Source organism: Amblyomma americanum, chromosome 9 (genome assembly GCF_052857255.1).
Source record: "Amblyomma americanum isolate KBUSLIRL-KWMA chromosome 9, ASM5285725v1, whole genome shotgun sequence".
Lineage (NCBI taxonomy): Eukaryota > Metazoa > Arthropoda > Arachnida > Ixodida > Ixodidae > Amblyomma > Amblyomma americanum.
Window position 1 is genome coordinate 113,562,840 of NC_135505.1, and position 18,437 is coordinate 113,581,276.

The 18,437-nt window shown below is 50.6% G+C and overlaps 1 protein-coding gene and 2 pseudogenes across 3 annotated transcripts in view; all 3 read right to left on the reverse strand.

Annotated features, from left to right (window-relative positions):
* The window catches only part of LOC144104128 (triokinase/FMN cyclase-like), a 203,296-nt gene that overhangs the window by 43,528 nt on the left and 141,331 nt on the right, over positions 1 to 18,437 (reverse strand). The window lies entirely within an intron of this gene.
* LOC144105374 (eukaryotic translation initiation factor 4E-1A pseudogene) lies at positions 2,193 to 3,158 on the reverse strand (annotated as a pseudogene).
* LOC144105375 (eukaryotic translation initiation factor 4E-1A pseudogene) lies at positions 16,935 to 17,903 on the reverse strand (annotated as a pseudogene).

Consider the following 18,437-nt stretch of genomic DNA (forward strand, 5'->3'; position numbering starts at 1 on the left):
TCGAGAAATTGGTCTGCAGTGTCGGCAAACTTTTCTAGTGAACACAACTTTCTTTTAGGAATAGCGCTAGCTTTGAACTTCAACACGCTAAAAAATGTTCTGTGACCAGCTTGTCACGCACCCCTTCAAAACTCTTTTCCGCGTTTGACATATCAAGCCACCTATCAAAATAGTTGGTCAGTCTGTAGGAAAACTGCTTAGCGGTTTCCGATTCCTCAGGTTTCGCGGTGCGAAATCTCTCACTAAAACCCTCTGCCGTAAGCCTGAATCTTTGGAGGAGTGCCTTCTTGACATTCTCATAATCCATGGATTCAGCAGCAGGAATCCTTCCAAACATATTCAGAGCCTCCACGCCAAATACATGCTCAATGCCGTGGCCCATTCACTGCGCTCGCAGCCTTACCCCAAAGCTAACCGCTTGAATCGTTGCAGATATGCCTCCAGATCATCTCTTGTGTCAACAAAAGGAGCCATCAGCTTTCTTGGACAAACTCTGGCCGGTTTAGGAGATTATGTGTCCATTAAGGAACACTGATCATTGTCCGTGACCACCAAATATCCTCCCGTGACATGCGCCTGTTTTCACAAAATAAACTCCTTCTCCCGTTCTATCTTTTTCTCCTGTTCTGCCTCGCGAGCTCTTCTCGCCTCGCGCTCTTCGGCTACGCGAGCGTCTACGCGTGCTTGCGCCTTTTCCTCTCTCTGCCTTTTTGCCTGTTCGTTCTCCTCGTCACAGAGACGCATCACCTACTCCTTGCTTAACCCTTGCTTTAGCGCAGGTTCTAACGTTTTTTTTCCAAATCCATGCTTTCAACCATCGAGAAACCGAAAAGATCCCAGGCAAAGCAAAGGGAAACAAGGGAAATGAATCCTGGCACAGGCTCGCCTCTTATATTTGTCACGGATCTCCCCGGATAATACTCGGACCGAAAGAATGGACTAGGCGACAGGTGTACCCACGCAGACGCACCTTTAATACACCTTAAGTGACACACATACCAGAACACAAAACTAAAAAAACTAACACAAAACACAGACTATAAATACACACGACCCGGGAACACTGCTACCAGCGTCTACTACTAGCGTTCCGAAAGAATTGACTAGGTGACAGGTGTACCCACACAGACGCACCTTTAATGCACCCTAAGTGACACACACACTAGCACACAAAACTAACAAAGCTAACACAAAACACAGGCTAGAAATACACACTGCATGGCAACACATCTACCAGCGTCTACTACTAGCGTTCCGAAAGAAGTGACTAGGCGACAGGAGTACCCACACAGACGCACCTTTAGTACACCCTAAGTGACACACACCCTAGAACACAAAACTAACGAAACTAACACGAAACACAGAATAAAAATGCACACGACCCGCGAACACTGCTACCAGCGTCTACTACTAGCGTTCTACTGTTAGTGGTCGGCGTTGGTGCTAACGGTTGGTTCGGTGCGGATGCGGCGTTGTATGGGTTCAATAGACGGCGTCGAGATGGCGCTCGACGTGCTAAGGCCGGCGTCGCTGGCAGCGTCGTTGGCTGCGTCGCACAAGCTTCGTCCTCTGCTTCTCTTCTCCACCAATCATCTCTTCCCACCTCACCGAACGCTTCTTCTTCAACTTCTTGTCTTCGGTTATTCCACGTCACCCTTATCGCCAACCGCGTCGTCTTCTTCAAACCTCTTTCGTTCATAATTTTATTTTAGACCCTATTAAACGTGACGCAGTTACTGCGTCATTTGCTTTCCTCAAAACCAATTTTAGTTAAATGAACCCGACCGCGGCGGCAGCGTTTCGATGGAGGCGAAACGCAAAGGCGCCCGTGCGCTGTACGATGTCAGTGCACTTTAAAGATTCCCAGGTGGTCGAAATTATTCCGGAGACGTCCACGACAGCACCTCTTTCTACTTTCTCTTAAGGCGCGGTTCAGGTGTGCGCCGAGAGGTGAGACAAATACGGCACCATTTCCTTCCCCCCCACAGAAAAACACAATTAAAAACCAATTAATTTTATTACGAGTTAACAAAAAAAAACCGCTGAAGGCGAGCCCCTGCCCGCGAGACGTTTGTGCCAGTTAAAACTTCGGCGCCAACTTGCAGCGCCATAGATTCGGACAAACAATCACTCAAGCAAAAAATAGATGAAATTTTTATTTTAATTTTTTTTCCAACAGCAGCACATATACACAGACAGAAAAAGAAACGGCACAAATATACACGCACCGGGCTGGGTCATATCTCTTGAAGGAATCTTCACCTTCTCCATGCCTCAGTACTCCGGATACAAGTCCATTCGGCGTCAGAATACCGTCATGGGTTGATGTGCCTTCCTTTAAAGTCACGTTCCCGTTGAGCTGCTGGTCCCAATCTGCACTCAAACTTCATATCTAACCCTCGCCGTGGAGCCGTGCTTGGACTGGGTGTCAGCATGGGCATGATACGGGACGATGTACCGTGGATGCAGGTTCATCCTTTCCTTCAGAGTCTTCCCAATCTTCACGTTTCCGTCGACTCTGCTAACGTCGGCAGTCCACACAGAAATCTTGTCAATCTTGTTCCGGATCTGGACGACAGCACCGCACACGTCATCACTGAACTCGCCGAAGCCTTCCCCTATCAGGCACAGCAGAACTTCGAGCCAGTAGTCATCCAAGACTGTTGACCCCTCGTTCTTGCTCATGTTGAAGAGCCACCGACCGCCTTGCTTGTTGCGGGGGTCTTCCCACATGGGCTTGATGGCGGTCTTGAAAAGCGAGTAGTCGCAGCCGGAAGGCAGTTTGCTGGGAAACTCGAGGTGGTTGTAGAGGGCCCAGAAGTCCTCGACTGTGTCGAACGATGAGATCTCCAGAAGGTTCTCCTCCCAGCTGCGGCTTTTGTCGTTCCTGTAGAACCAGAGGCTCCAGCGATGTTCGAGCGGGTGTTTCAACGGCCTGCTGAGCGACGCGCTTGTGCGATCCAGCTGGGACTGCTCACGATCATTCGAGTCGCCCTCGAGTTGCTTGCCTTCAGCCGCCATACTCAGCAAAACTCGCAGGCAGCTTTACGTGGCTCGGCGTATAGCAAACGATCACAGAACTAACACGTGGCACTCACTGCGAATCTCTCGCCGGTATCACCAGAACTGCGAACGCTGCGAACGTGAGGCGACTCGCGAGGGCATAGGCAAACGGCGTTGTCCGAAATCTGCCGCTCCGATTGGCAGAAAAAGGCGGAACGAGGATGAGCTGGCCCAATGAGAGGCCGAGGAGCGCTCATGCGCCGGTCACGCGACTCTCACGCCACTTACAGCGGTCAAACGAACTACTGAGAGCCGCTAAATATCGTAGTGGAAATGCTGAAAATGTGAGCTCATTTTCATAGTTTTATTTTCTTTTTCTGTAGTGAAATGTGCATTTTATGCGCGCGATGTGTGCCTCCCTGCGAGAATCTGCAACTTGGAGGAAGAGAAATAATGTGCAATTTTCAATTTTTAACAGAGGGGACCCAGGGAGCCAGGGAGCCACTTATGCACCCCTCCTTTCCTTGAAATCATTGGAGTCTAAAGAACATTGTCAACGCCAACGAACACAATGAACGCCGATGGTGTACAGAAAAGAGAAAATTGGTTTTTCTGGAAAGTAAATGGCACAGTGTCTGCCTCACATGTCGGCTGACACCTGTGCCGCGCCGCAAGGGAAGGGATAAAGGAGGGAGTGAAAGAAGAAAAGAAGAAAGAGGTGCCGTAATCGATGGCTCCGGAATAATTTCGACCACCTGGGTATCCGAAATTGGTTTTTGGCAGTGTTGTCGGTAACGCGTTACAAGTAACGGCGTTACCGGTAACGCGTTACTTTTTTCGATATCTTAGTAACGTACTCGTTACCAATTCGGAACTGTAACGGGTAACGTACTTACGTTAACATTTTTCGGTAACGTGAGGTGTCACGTTACTAGTTACTTTTTGTTCCAGTTGTGACCCACTCCGCCCCATTTTTATAAAAAAAAAGCGCAGAACACCTAAAGTGATGTAAATAAACAAAATGTACAGGTGGTCCTGACGACCCTTGTTGGGGCTCGCATGCATGCCAGAAAACAACTGCCCTTGACAACGCACCCAACTAAAAAAAAAAGACAGAATAGCCATAAAGCACGAAACACCTGATCGAACACGCATTCACACACTTGGCTTCACCTACCTCCCCTTCCCAAACCACTCACACACACAACACTCTACATAGTGGAAGCATGCCGAGCATTTTGGAACATCACATTTTTGAGAATTACTCTAAATTTGTTGAGAGTTCAGCAATGTTTTCTTGGTGAAGTTAGAATTGATCATGGAGTGTCATTTTGTGTTTAATGCCACTACCACATTCAGACGATGGCTTCATCATGTGCCACACAGTTAGTATCCAACACATGTAACTCTACAGGCAACTTTACGCCACTATAACATATTGCTAAGCTCCTGCACATTTGTGCAAAGTATTCTCGTTAAATCAGGATATCGCGTAAAATAGTTGTTTGGTCTAGATGTTATATGTGAAATGTGAGCTTTGTAAAATTGTTATCGTACGTTCTTAAGGTGACGAAAAATTAAAATTTATGGCCATTGAGTAAGGGCAAAGTAACATGCGGTACTTGTTTTCGGTAACGGTAACGATAACGCGTTACCTTTTCTTGTAGGTAGCGTAGGGTGGTAACGCGTTCCTTTTTTTAACGTAACGAGTAACGTATTTAGTTACTTTTTTTCGGTAACGCCTACAGCACTGGTTTTTGGATTGTGCTACAATCGCCGAGGTGCGCGGACGCGTTCACATCGGCTCTGTCTTCTACACATGATTTCGCAGCGATGGCAACTGTATTTCACCGCCAACCTTTCACCAACGGATCCGTTAAGTCGAGAGGCATCGATGGATACCCAGTTTTGAGGTGGGACACTACTCCTCGCAGAGATATTGAACATCCTGCGTTCCGGCCACGCCGCAGCCTCGCTAGGCCTAGGCGTGTACGCCAGACGCAAGGCCTAGCCGGCGAAACAGCTGCGCGTCGCCGACGGACGCGGTGCCACGTTTACGGACTCTTTCCAACGAAGCGGCCCAAGCCGACGAACGTGACTCAAGAATGAACGTGCAAGTGATGGGGGAAGACATTTCCGCCGACGGAATTACCGAAGAAGCCGGATGGAAGACCGCCGGAGCGCGGCGTTCGAGACCCCGAGACCGCGGTGCGAATGCGACGCACGACATCGATGCAAGAACGAACGCGCCTGGCATCGGCCAGCAAGGTACGAAACCCAAGCATGTCGAAGGAAAGGTTATCAATGCAGGACGCATGCCCAGACTACCGAAGGGGGAAATCAAAATCATGTTTCGACCAAAAGGTGGCCTCGACATCGTTAAGGTCGGCGCCCTGACTGTCACCGCCGCAATCTTCGAGGCCGCCGGCATAACGGGGTACGAAAGTACGGAAGACAGGGTCTGTCCGAACTTACACCAGAACATCGTCGTCGTCAGCTCACCGAAACGAACGAACGCGGACAGCTATGCCCAAATGCGGCTAATTCACACACAAGGAACATCGCACGATGTCAACGCGTACGAAATGGCACCCGATAATACACCCACGGGAGTGATTCGTGGCATCCCCATTGAGGACAGACACCGAGCACTGGATGAGAACATCGTAAACCCAAGAAACCCACTGTCACTGGCGGCCAACCGCATAGGCACTACGACCACGGTTGTAATTGCATTCGACGGACTCAAAAGTGCCCAACCTCGTCAGGTACGGCGCAACACTCGTTCGTTGCACGTTGTATCGCAAGCAAATTGACATCTGTTACCAGTGCGGACGCTTCGGCCACCGCATGGACGTTTGCCCAAATTCCGCCAACCCTATTTGCAGGGGTTGCGGAGTTCGCAACCCAGACCAGGGACACCAATGCTCGCCAAAGTGTAACCTGTGCGGCGGCGCTCGCATGACGGCCGACAAGGCCTGCATAGCAAGGTACAAGACTCCGTATACGTGATTCGCAGGCTACGATGGGAGCGCCAAAACGCACATGCCCAAGTGACACAGCAAGACTTCCCGCCCATCCAGCCGCACATACCCAGATCCACATCGCGATCGCGTGGCCCGTCCCGGTCCCGCAGCCGGCAAAGACACAGCCGCGTTCCGACAAGATCGAGATCAAGGACACCAACTCCCGGAGAGAAGTTAGCTGGGCGGACACTGTCCGGGACATCGCGCGGGAGGGGGTCGTAACAGCACATGCAGTCCCAGAGCAAAAATCAAAAAGCCGATAATGGCATTTTAGCGGCACTAAGGAAAGAGAACGCGGTAATTCGCGAACAAATACAAAAGCAATGCGAGAGATGCGAGAACTCAGACGCGAGCGCGTCGTGGTGGAACAAAGCAATCAGAACGCACAACAATAGGTACCGGCGAGCGTTCCTGAAGCGGACGCATCCGCCCTGAAGAAACGGGCGATACACCAACAGCAGCAGCACGAGAACGGTTTCGAGAGCCAGGTGCGAGCGGAAATTACAGAAAAGAAATTCCTATGCACCATGCAAAGTACCATTGAGACCCTACATGCAACAGTCCTCGGACTCGCAAACAAGACCACTAACCTCGAAGGAAACATGCAAATAATAATGAATCCCTGCGTATTCACGCAACACGGACACGCACCGGCGAGCAGTGATGCGGGACCGAGCCACCATCAAGGGCAGCCGGGTAACTTGCATCAGCATCTACATGGCCAAAGATAATCAAGGGATAGTAATATGGCAGTGGAACTGTCGCGGCTTCGGCGACAAAAAGGCGGTTTTACAGCAACACATCAGGCACGCAACACGTAAATCGGACGTAATATTACTCCAAGAAACTCAGCAACGCGGCTACCTTAACAGGCTACAAAACGCACGGCAGCAAAATCGAGGGGAGGGGTGTATGCACGCTCGTTAGGAAGCGTCTCACATTCGTTGCCCACGAACTAAGCGGCGTCCAAATGGAACACGTTCTCATCGAACTGATACCCACCAAGCAGAGGAAACAAAGTATATTCATACTGAACGTATACAGCAGCTCGTCGAAACACCGCCAACGCTTCCGTGCGCTGTTTCAGAAGACGCTCAAGATTGCCGGGTCCCGGACGCTGATTGCAGGGGGAGATTTCAACGCGGCAGACACGGCGTGGGGTTACGGCTACAGCACGACCAAGGTCTTCCAACTCTGGCAAGATGCGCAGGAACTCCACTTTACTTACAAATCCGGCGCACCCGACTAGAATAGGTAACTCCACTACCATGGACACAACCCCGGACCTGACGTTCATCCGAAATGCCGGGGAGACGGCCACAACGCGGCAGAACACGTAGACCGACCTGGGGAGCGACCACATGATCGTCGAAATACACGTACACACTCCGGACAAGGCGCACTGCAGTAAACAAAAATTCAAATGGACCGATAGGGAAGATTTCAGAAAGAAACGAGACCAACGACAGTCTTCAGGAGATACGATCACGGACATCGAAGCCTGGACCCGCTCGCTGGTTGCAGACGCCCAAGCATCAACCAAGACCGTCGAAACAGAAGTTGAAACTGACAAGATGGACAGCCGCCTGGCGCATCTCATCGAGGCGAAGAACTCGGTCATGGCTAGGTGGAAGGGAGACAGATACTAAATCGGAGACTCGGAAAGAAAATAGCGGAGATCAACCGCAACATCGAAAAGCACTGCCGGACGCTCAACCGCCAGCAATGGGACGAGTTATGCAGTGCTGTCGACGGCCACCTACACAACGGGAAAGTGGAACCTGCTCAGGTATCTGTTGGACGAAACGAAGACCAAGTCCCACCAGAGGAACTGCTTCTCACATCTATTACACAAGGAGCTCGAGAAGCACGGTGAAGATGCAGTGACCGTCCGGTTACGAGCGAAGTACATGCCGCACACAATTCGACCGCACAACACGGCCAATATGAGGGGGATCCGAACGCCAAACTAGATAAGGACTTCAGCGCCGAAGACATTAGGACGGCGCTGCATGCACAACCTCCACAGCAGATCGGCGCCGGGCCCTCACGGGTTGTCGAATCGCGCCCTGAAGAATCTCGAGGACCGATCCGTGGAACAGTTAATGGGATTGATCAATGACTGCTGGTAGCGCGGCAGCCTCCCGCAACAGTGGAAAACTGCGATAATGATACTAATCCCGAAACTCTGAAAAGCGCCGAGCCACGACAACCTTCGCCCCATATCGCTAACGTTGTGCGTCGCAAGACCATGTAGCACGCACTGCTTAACCGCTGGCCAGCCCACTTAGAGCAGAAAGGGGCATACCCACCGCCCATAATAAAATTCCGCCCACAATTGTCCACGCAAGACGCAATGATACAACTGAAGCACCAGGTGCTTGACGGCACGACGAGAGGCACCAGAGCAATTCTCGGCCTCGACCTTGAAAGCGCGTTCGACAGAATCGCGCACTCGGCGATCTTACACCAGGTATCGCGGCAAAACCTAGGTGTACGCACGTACAACCATACGTAAAAGATTTCTTGACAGACAGGCGAGCTGTTTTAGTGGCAGGGGACCTCCAGCTAGCAAAGCAAACGCTGGGAACTACCGGCACCCCGCAGGGCTCCGTCATCTCGCCCACGTTCATCAACCTGGTCACGATCGGGCTAGTAGAAAAGCTACAAGAACTCGAAGACGTCCGGCACGCCACATACGCCGACGACATAACACTCTGGGTGCACGAAGGCAGCGACGGTCACATAGAAACGGCACTGCAACTAGCAATCGAGACAATAGAGGACTACCTTGTGGGTACGGGATTACGATGTTCGCCGAAAAAGTCGGAACTCCTACTCTATACCGCCCTACGCAGAGGGGCAGACCACCCGGGAGTGGTGGGAATGCGGCAACGACCAGACGAGAATACGAAGAGATCAAACTAAGCACGAGCAACGGAGCAACCATCCCGATAGCCAAAGAATTAGGATCATCGGCATGGTAATCGAGGCCAACGGCGTCACCCGCGAAACGATCACTAAATTAAAGCACAAGACGGCTAACGCCATGCGAATCCTCAAGAGGGTCACAAGCAAAAGAAACGGAATGAGGGAGGCGAGTGTCACACGACTCATACACTCTTTAGTCATGAGTCATATTGCGCACGTCGCGGCATTCCACAACTCGTACAAGCGCGAAGAAGCCTCATCCGCAGGGTGTACAAGATAGCACTGGGTCTACCCGAGTCCGCCAGCACGCACCGATTGCTCCAGCTCGGGCTTCACAACACGCTTAGCGAAATCGCCGAGGCGCAGCGCACTTCACAACTAGAAAGATTAGCGGGCACGAGACTGCAGGACGCCAGATCAAGGAAAGTCTCGGCATCCGTTACCACACACAACAAGGCCGGAAAGTCACCGTTCCGGACGCGATCAGACAAACGATAAGAGTCGACCCGATTCCACGGAATGTCCACCCGGAACACAACAGGGGAAGAAGAGTGGCCAGGGCCAGAGCTCTCCTACACAGCCACGGAGACGAAACGGGGACAAGGTTCGTTGACGCCGCTGATTGCGGAGAACGCTCACGATTCGCGGTTGCGGTCGTCGATTCGAGTGGCGAAACGCGCATAACGGCAAGTGTAGCGAGCAAGCGCCTATAAGAAGCGGAGGAAGCGGCGGTGGCACTCGCCCTCAGGGTCCGACGTGCACCACGGTTCTTGTGACTCGCGACAAACGGTCCGAAACCGCCAAAGGATGGATCTCAGAGAGCGCGGCCCAATTCCTTAGCAATCGACAAGTCCAGCGGGAGGTAGATTTTCAAACCAGAATTCAGTGGTTCCCTGCGCAGATGGGAGAAGTATCGAAGCCATATCGCAACCGAAACAAGACGGCACACGCCAAGGCGCGCGAGCTCACGAATCGCGCCGCCAACCGTCGTCAATGGGACAGCACCAAAGACCGCTTGACCAGCTACAACGAAATTACCAAGGCCCTCTGCATGGCCCACCGAACCTTCCCTCCGCCCAGCGACAAGCTGGACAGGGCCGACGCGGTGGCACTCGGACAACTGCAGACGCTCACGCACCCCAACCCGGCACAATACCACAGACTCTACCTCGGCACATACCCGGGAAACATATGCAAGGTCTTCCACACGGATATCGCCACTTTAACACACATGCTCTTAGACTGTAACAAAAACCCGCACGGTGCTAACTCCGGAACCCTCCCGCCGCGGTGGGCCGCTGCCTTGCGAAGCCCCAACCTCGGTGACCAACCCTGGGTCGTCCATCAGGCCCCCGAGGCGACGGCGAGGCAACACCTCCACGTCCCCACGTGGGAGACCTAAGGCCGCGCCGTCGAAAGCTCTGCATGACCTTAAATAAAGTAGTTGCCAACCAACCAACCAACGAACCAACCTGGGGATCTTTAACGTGCACTGACATCGCACAGCACACGGGCGTCTTAGCGTTTTTCGTCCATAAAAACGCAGCCGCCGCGGTCGAGTTCGAACCCAGGAACTCCGGATCAGTAGCCGAACAAAATGTTACGTGCTCACCTTTTCCAGCGATTTGTTTGCTCGCTCAGAGCTCTAACATCTTTCAATTCGGCACCTCTTTCTTCCGTTATTCTCCTATAGTCCTTTCTTTATGCCTTCCCTTACCGCGCGGCTCGTGTGTCCACAGAGACACGCGAGACAGTTACTGCGTCATTTCCTTTCCTCAAATCCGACGAATTAAATTTTCTACGAGTTAAAAAACATGAAGGCGAGCCCCTACCCACGAGACGTTTGTGTCTTGGAAAAGCCAGTGGGTTAATCATTTCAAACTTCGGCTCCAAGTCAGTGCGCAGTAAATTCGGACAACCAACCATTCCAGCAAAAAGTAAACCTTTGTTTTAAAACTTTCTTCAAAAGCAGCACACACTGAGAAAACAAACGGCACACACACACGCCGGGCTGGGTCATCTCTCTTGACGGAATACACCTTCTCCATGTCCCAAAACTCTCGATACAAGCCCATTCGGCGTCAAATACCGTGACGGGTTGATGTGCCTTTCTTTAAAGTCAGGTTCCAGTTGAGCAACCGCTCCCAAGCTGCAGTCAAACTTCGTATCTAACCCTCGCCGTTGAGCCATACTTGGACTGGGTGTCAGCATGGGCATGATACGGGCGTATAGATAAAGAGGCGCACTGAACAGCCGTACTGTCGATCTCGGGGGCGTATACATACTTGGAGTCGCTGAGGCTAGCGCCAGTATAAGAGCGACAAGGTAATTCGAGGGCAACGCCTCGTGAGGAACGAATCGTCCAATATATTTGTAGAAACTGTGATGGTATGCGATAACAGAGCGTGCTGATTTCTTATATTTTATTGGCGAGCCGATGTGAACGCGCCGTCGCCGACTTGCGACTGGGCGCTGCTCGGCAAGGTCACATTTAACGCGACAGCGTTAAGGAGCTCGTGTCGCAGAAAAGCCGGTGACGTCGGCGGATTGACAGATTGGTTGATTGATTGGTGGAATGATTGATTGACCAATCGATGGCTCGATCGATTGATGGAACAATTGATGAATTGATAGATTTATCGATCAATTGATTAATTTATTGATCGATCGATAGATTTTTCCTTCCCTTACGGCACGATCCGGTTGTCCAGCGAGAAATGTGAGACAGGCGTCATTTCCATTCCTTAAAAGCAATTGTTCATTTCATTTTCCTTCCCTTACGGCCCGGTTCGGGTGTCCGCCGAGATATGTGAGACAGGCGTCCTTTCCTTAAATTGTCCAACGGGCCGAGCGTGCGATGCCGTTCCGTGGATTCCTTGGCAACGCTGGGACACGCTGTCGCGTCTTACTGTTAAGGGTGAAGCTTGAGCTTCCTCAAAAATTTTTTTTAAGTTTCTTGTTTTTGTAACACAAAACTAAACCTGCGTAACGTAGTATGCGCGGTAGTGGAGGGGTCCGGAACTTAGTTTCGAACGCGGTAATACCTCCGACAGCATGGTTTCGGCCACACGGTGGTGCGCGTTAAAAAAACGCCCAGCGCAGCCTCCGCGTACTCGACATTTTCTGCATTTTGCTTGTAGCGAACAGAAATTGGAATTGGGAATTGTTTTTTTTGGGAAAGGAAATGGCGCAGTATCTTCATCACATATCGGTGGACACCTGAACCGCGCCGTAAAGGAAAGATAAAGGAGGGACTAAGAAAAAAATGAAGAGGTGCCGTAGTGGAGGGCTCTGGAATAATTTCGACCACCTTGGGATCTTTAACGTGCACTGACATCGCACAGCACACGAGCGCCTTAGCGTTTCGCCTCCATCGAAACACGGCCGCCGCGGTCGGGTTCGAACCCTGGAAGTGCGGATCAGTAGCCGAGCGCCCTAACCACTGAGCCACCGCGGCGGGTAGTAGCGAACAGAAACTTTGCAATGCGGGAACATAGAACTGGACTTGGGCTACAGGATCAAGCCGGTATGCAGGCTGTTTCTCCTATAAGACTACACAATTTTTAAAAGTAGACTTTTTTTGTGTTAGAAAAGCGTTTTCTTCGGCATAGCATTGTTAGCAGTGTAATACATCAGTATACAGGCGTGCTACCTAGCAGGCTGGTTAACTATTATTGAATAGTTAACGTTTAAACTATTGCTGTTAGGTTCCTTAATCACTGAGAAACGTGTAGCCGCGCCGAAAGTAATATCGATTTCAGCTTTTGGAATTTCGAAAACGCGGTTCCTCGGCGCTGTGGCCCTACAAATTCTGGCTGCATCGCGCCAAAATTCATGCGCTTTCGAGTAGCTTGCAGGCAAAGGAACCTCGCCAGTGCACGTAACTAAATGGAGAGGAATGTACTGTAAAGGACAGTCAGTAGGCGGCCTAAAAGAATGAAAAATAATAAGGTCCTGCGGCACCATTTACGTATAACAGGCTCAGGAATTAAGGGACTTGGAGAACAATTGTATGTATTTATCGTTCTTAGTAAAAAAAGAAGTATTATCTGGCTCGTTTCGGGTACGCTGACGTTCTGTCCGCTAACAAAAGGCGCAATTATCGGCGAGAAAGTTGGATTTAATAAATATTGATTGTAAAACATAACATCTTCCCGCCACTCGATTCAGACTCACGACTTCATTACCGAAAAGAACGGGCTGGCTGCAGGCTGGTGGTTTGATATCTAGGTGTCTCTGGCATTAAAACGAAAAATTGTTTTTTAGATTTAACATAAGGCTTGAAGTGAACGAGCAGGCTAGTCTTCATCCGTGCAAAATAAATAAAAGGAATTTTTGTATTTATTATTCAACGGCCTTTCGAACCATGAAATGTAGTATAAATAAATTAATAACATGAAGAGGCAGACTTGACTCTTAAACACAATTATTTACATGACCTCAGTTTGCTCTTGCTGGCCGATGGCAACGGTGGAACGTGCAGAAATAAGTTGGGTCCTTAAACGAAGCAGTTAACGGTACCGATCCGATCCGAAATTGGCACCAATCCCGCACGAGCACGCTCGTCATTTCACCGCCCCAACCACACGCCTGTTCCGCAGTGAAAAAAAAAAAAGGAGCAGTTTCGTGCACGTGGTTCGTCTGAGGCGCCCTCTCGTGTTATTGTGCGCCGCATATTGAGACGCATACAGCGCAAAAGACGCACTCGCTTTTCTAGCCTCCGCGCTGCATTCACTTCCGAGGTTGCGGGTGACATGCCGCATTGTCGTGGACCGATTGCCTCTCTTGCATTTTCTTCCTATAGTCCTTAAATTATTCTCATCACGTCACTCGCGGAGTTGTGATAGCCAACATGGAAATCGAGGCTTGCAACGGGACTCACAAGTTCGTCTGTTTACGGTGGCAGCGGCGTGTAATCCTTGGCACGTAGGACCATTGAATGTTCTTCAACGCCGAGCATCCTCCACTCGGGATCTGGGTCGTCGACACTAATTGCACCCGAAATGTTTCCCAAGATGTGATCGTAGATGGGTTGGTCTGCGCATTTTGCCTCTATCTGCCCAGTATAGTATGGCGTGGACACTAGATTCCTGGCTTCAGGAAGGTACCTTACTGTGCTATCTACAAGAGTGACGGCCGACGCTTCCCCTGTAAGAAAGATCCTCGTCCTTCACCAGGCTTCTCCGAACCAAAACTGTGTTGGGTCCGCTGTCTCTAAGCACCAATATAGGGCGGTCTCCTATTTGCCTAACCACAACCGGCATTGTTGCTTTCGACTTGTTTGTTCTACTCACCGCCTCATTTTCCAGCGGAGTTTGCTTTCCCTTCAGCTGTGGAACTTCAGGAGGCATGACAAGTTCTGACTGAGAGTCGACAACGCATGCAGCTCGGTCCTGCGTTCTGTATCGGCACTCATCCAGAGTATTACTCCTCCTCTTACAACCGCGACACACAAACTGTGTCTTTTGAGCAACTCTACTAGTCCAACAGTAAACTGCATGGTGTCCCACCTTGCCGCAGAGAAAACACCTTACTGGCGCCTTAGATGCAGCGCCATATGCTCTTGGTCTTGCCGCATCTGTCTCTGGGACCTTTTATGTTTCCTCCCTTGCCTTACTCATATTTCTCAGCCCTTGAGCCTCGAAAAATTGGTCTGCGGTGTCGGCAAACTTTTCTAGTGAACACAACTTTCTATTAGGAATAGCGCTAGCTTTGAGCTGCAACACGCTAAAAAATGTTCTGTGACCAGCTTGTCACGCACCCCTTCAAAAGTCTTTTCTGTGTTTGACATATCAAGCCACCTATCAAAATAGTTGGTCAGCCTGCAGGAAAACTGATTCGCGGTTTCAGAATCCCCAGGTGTCGCGGTGCGAAATCTCTCTCGAAAACCCTCTGCCATAAGCCTGAATCTTTGGAGGAGTGCCTTCTTGACATTCTCATAGTCCATGGATTCAGCAGCAGGAATCCTTCCACACATTCAGAGCCTCCACGACAAAACACATGCTCAATGCCGTGGCCCATTCACTGCGCTCGCAGCCTTACCCCAAAGCTAACCGCTTGAATCGTTGCAGATATGCGTCCAGATCATCTCTTTTGTCACCAAAAGGAGCCATCAGCTTTCTTCGACAAACTCTGGCCAGTCTAGGAGATTCCGTGCCCGTTAAGGAACGATGATCATTGTATCCTCCCGCGATATGCGCCTGTTTCCACAAAAGAAACTCCTTCTGCCGTTCTATCCTTTTCTCCTGTTCTGCCTCGCGAGCTCTTCTTGTCTCCCGCTCTTCGGCTACGCGAGCGTCTACGCGTGCTTGCGCCCTTTCCTCTCTGCCTTTTTGCCTGTTCGTTCTCCTTGTCACAGAGACGCATCGCCTCTTCCTTGCTTAAACCTAGCTTGAGCGCGAGTTCTAACGTTTTTTCCAAATCCATACTTTCAACCATCGAGAAACCGGAAAGATCCCAGACAAAGCAAAGGGAAACAAGGGAAATGAATCCTGGCACAGGCTCGCCACTTATCTTTGTCACGGATCTTTCCGGAGAACACTCGGACCGAAAGAATGGACTAGGCGACAGGTGTACCCACACAGACGCACCTTTAATACACCATAAGTGACACACATACTAGCACAGAAAACTAACAAAACTAACACAAAGCACAGACTATAAATACACACGACCCGGAAACACTGCTACCAACGTCTACTACTAGCGTTCCGAAAGAATTGACTAGGCGACACGTGTACCCACACAGACGCACCTTCAATACACCATAGGTGACACACATACTAGCACACAAAACTAACAAAACTAACACAAAACACTAACTATAAATACACACGACCCGGGAACACTGCTACCAGCATCTACTACTGGCGTTCCGAAAGAATTGACTAGGCGACAGGTGAACACACACAGACGCACCTTTAATACACCCTGACACACACACTAGAACACAGAACTAACAAAACTAACACAAAACACAGACTATAAGTACACACGGCCCGGGAACACTGCTACCAGCGTCTACTACTGGCGTTCCGAAAGAATTGACTAGGCGACAGGTGAACACACACAGACGCACCTTTAATACACCCTAAGTGACACACACACTAGAACACAAAACTAACAAAACTAACACAAAACACAGACTATAAATACACACGACCCGGGAACACTGCTACCAGCGTGTACTACCAGCGTTCTACTGTAAGCGGTCGGCCTTCGTGCTCACAGTTGGTTTGGTACGGTTGCGGCGTTGTATGGGTCCAGTAGGCGGCGTCGATATGGCGTTCGACGTGCTCAGGCCGGCGTCGTTGGCTACGTCGCACAAGCTTCGTCCTCTGCTTCTCTCCTCCACCAATCATATCTTCCCACCTCACCGAACGCTTCTTTTTCTTCAACCTCTAGTTTTCGGTTAATCCACGTCATCCTTATCGCCAACCTCGTCGTCGTCTTCAAAACTCTTTCGATCATAATTTAATTTAGGCTCCCTATTATACGTGACACAGTTACTGCGTCATTTGCTTACCTCAAAACCAATTTCAATTAAATGATCCCGACCACGGCGGCAGCGTTTCGATGGAGGCGAAACGCAAAGGCGCCCGTGTGCTGTGCCATGTCAGTGCACGTTAAAGATCCCTAGGTGGTCGAAATTATTCCGAAGCCCTCCACTACGGCACCTCCTACTTCCTTTCTTCTCCCAGTCTCTCCTTTATCCCTTCCCTTACGACACGGTTCCGGCGCCCGCCGAGATGTGACAAATACTGCGGCATTTCCTCCCCCTCCCAATAAAAACAATTAAAAACCAATTAATTTTCTTACCAGTTAAAAACAAAAAAAATCAAACCGCTGAAGGCGAGCCCCTCGGTCGGTTGTTATGTTAAAACTTCGGCGCCAAATCGCAGCGCCGAAGATTCGCACAACCAATCACTCAAGCAAAAACTGAAATAAAATTTTATTGTAATTTTTTTCCAACAGCAGCACACATAGACAAGCGAAAAAAAGAAACGGCACAAATATACACGCACCGGGCTGGGTCATATCTCTTGAAGGAATCTTCACCTTCTCCATGCCTCAGTACTCCGGATACAAGTCCATTCGGCGTCAGAATACCGTCATGGGTTGATGTGCCTTCCTTTAAAGTCACGTTCCTGTTTAGCTGCTGGTCCCAATCTGCACTAAACTTCATATCTAACCCTCGCCGTGGAGCCGTGCTTGGACTGGGTGTCAGCATGGGCATGATACGGGACGATGTACCGTGGATGCAGGTTCATCCTTTCCTTCAGAGTTTTCCCAATCTTCACGTTTCCGTCGACTCTGCTAACGTCGGCAGTCCACACAGAAATCTTGTCAATCTTGTTCCGGATCTGGACGACAGCACCGCACACGTCATCACTGAACTCGCCGAAGCCTTCCCCTATCAGGCACAGCAGAACTTCGAGCCAGTAGTCATCCAAGACTGTTGACCCCTCGTTCTTGCTCATGTTGAAGAGCCACCGACCGCCTTGCTTGTTGCGGGGGTCTTCCCACATGGGCTTGATGGCGGTCTTGAAAAGCGAGTAGTCGCAGCCGGAAGGCAGTTTGCTGGGAAACTCGAGGTGGTTGTAGAGGGCCCAGAAGTCCTCGACTGTGTCGAACGATGAGATCTCCAGAAGGTTCTCCTCCCAGCTGCGGCTTTTGTCGTTCCTGTAGAACCAGAGGCTCCAGCGATGTTCGAGTGGGTGTTTCAACGGCCTGCTGAGCGACGCGCTTGTGCGATCCAGCTGGGACTGCTCACGATCATTCGAGTCGCCCTCGAGTTGCTTGCCTTCAGCCGCCATACTCAGCAAAACTCGCAGGCAGCTTTACGTGGCTCGGCGTATAGCAAACGATCACAGAACTAACACGTGGCACTCACTGCGAATCTCTCGCCGGTATCACCAGAACTGCGAACGCTGCGAACGTGAGGCGACTCGCGAGGGCATCGGCAAACGGCGGTGTCCGAAATCTGGCGCTCCGATTGGCAGAAAAAGGCGGAACGCGGAAGAGCTGGCCCAATGAGAGGCCGAGGAGCGCTCGTGCGCCGGTCACGCGACTCTCACGCCACTTACAGCGGTCAAACGAACTACTGAGAGCCGCTAAATATCGTAGCGGAAATGCTGAAAATGTGAGCTCATTTTCATAGTTTTATTTTCTTGTTCTGTAGTGAAATGTGGTTTTTATGCGCGCGATGTGTGCCTCCCTGCGAGAATCTGCAGCATGGAGGAAGAGAAATAATCTGCATATTTTCAATTTTTCACAGGGTGGACCCAGAGAGCCATGCACCCTTCCTTTCCTTGAAATCAATGGAGTCTATAGAACATTGTCAACGCCAACGAACACAATGAATGCCAATGAACACAATGAACGCCGATGGTCTACAGGGGAAAGGAAATGGCACAGTATCTGCCTCACATGCCGGCTGGCACCTGTGCAGCGCCGCAAGGGAAGGGATAAAGGAGG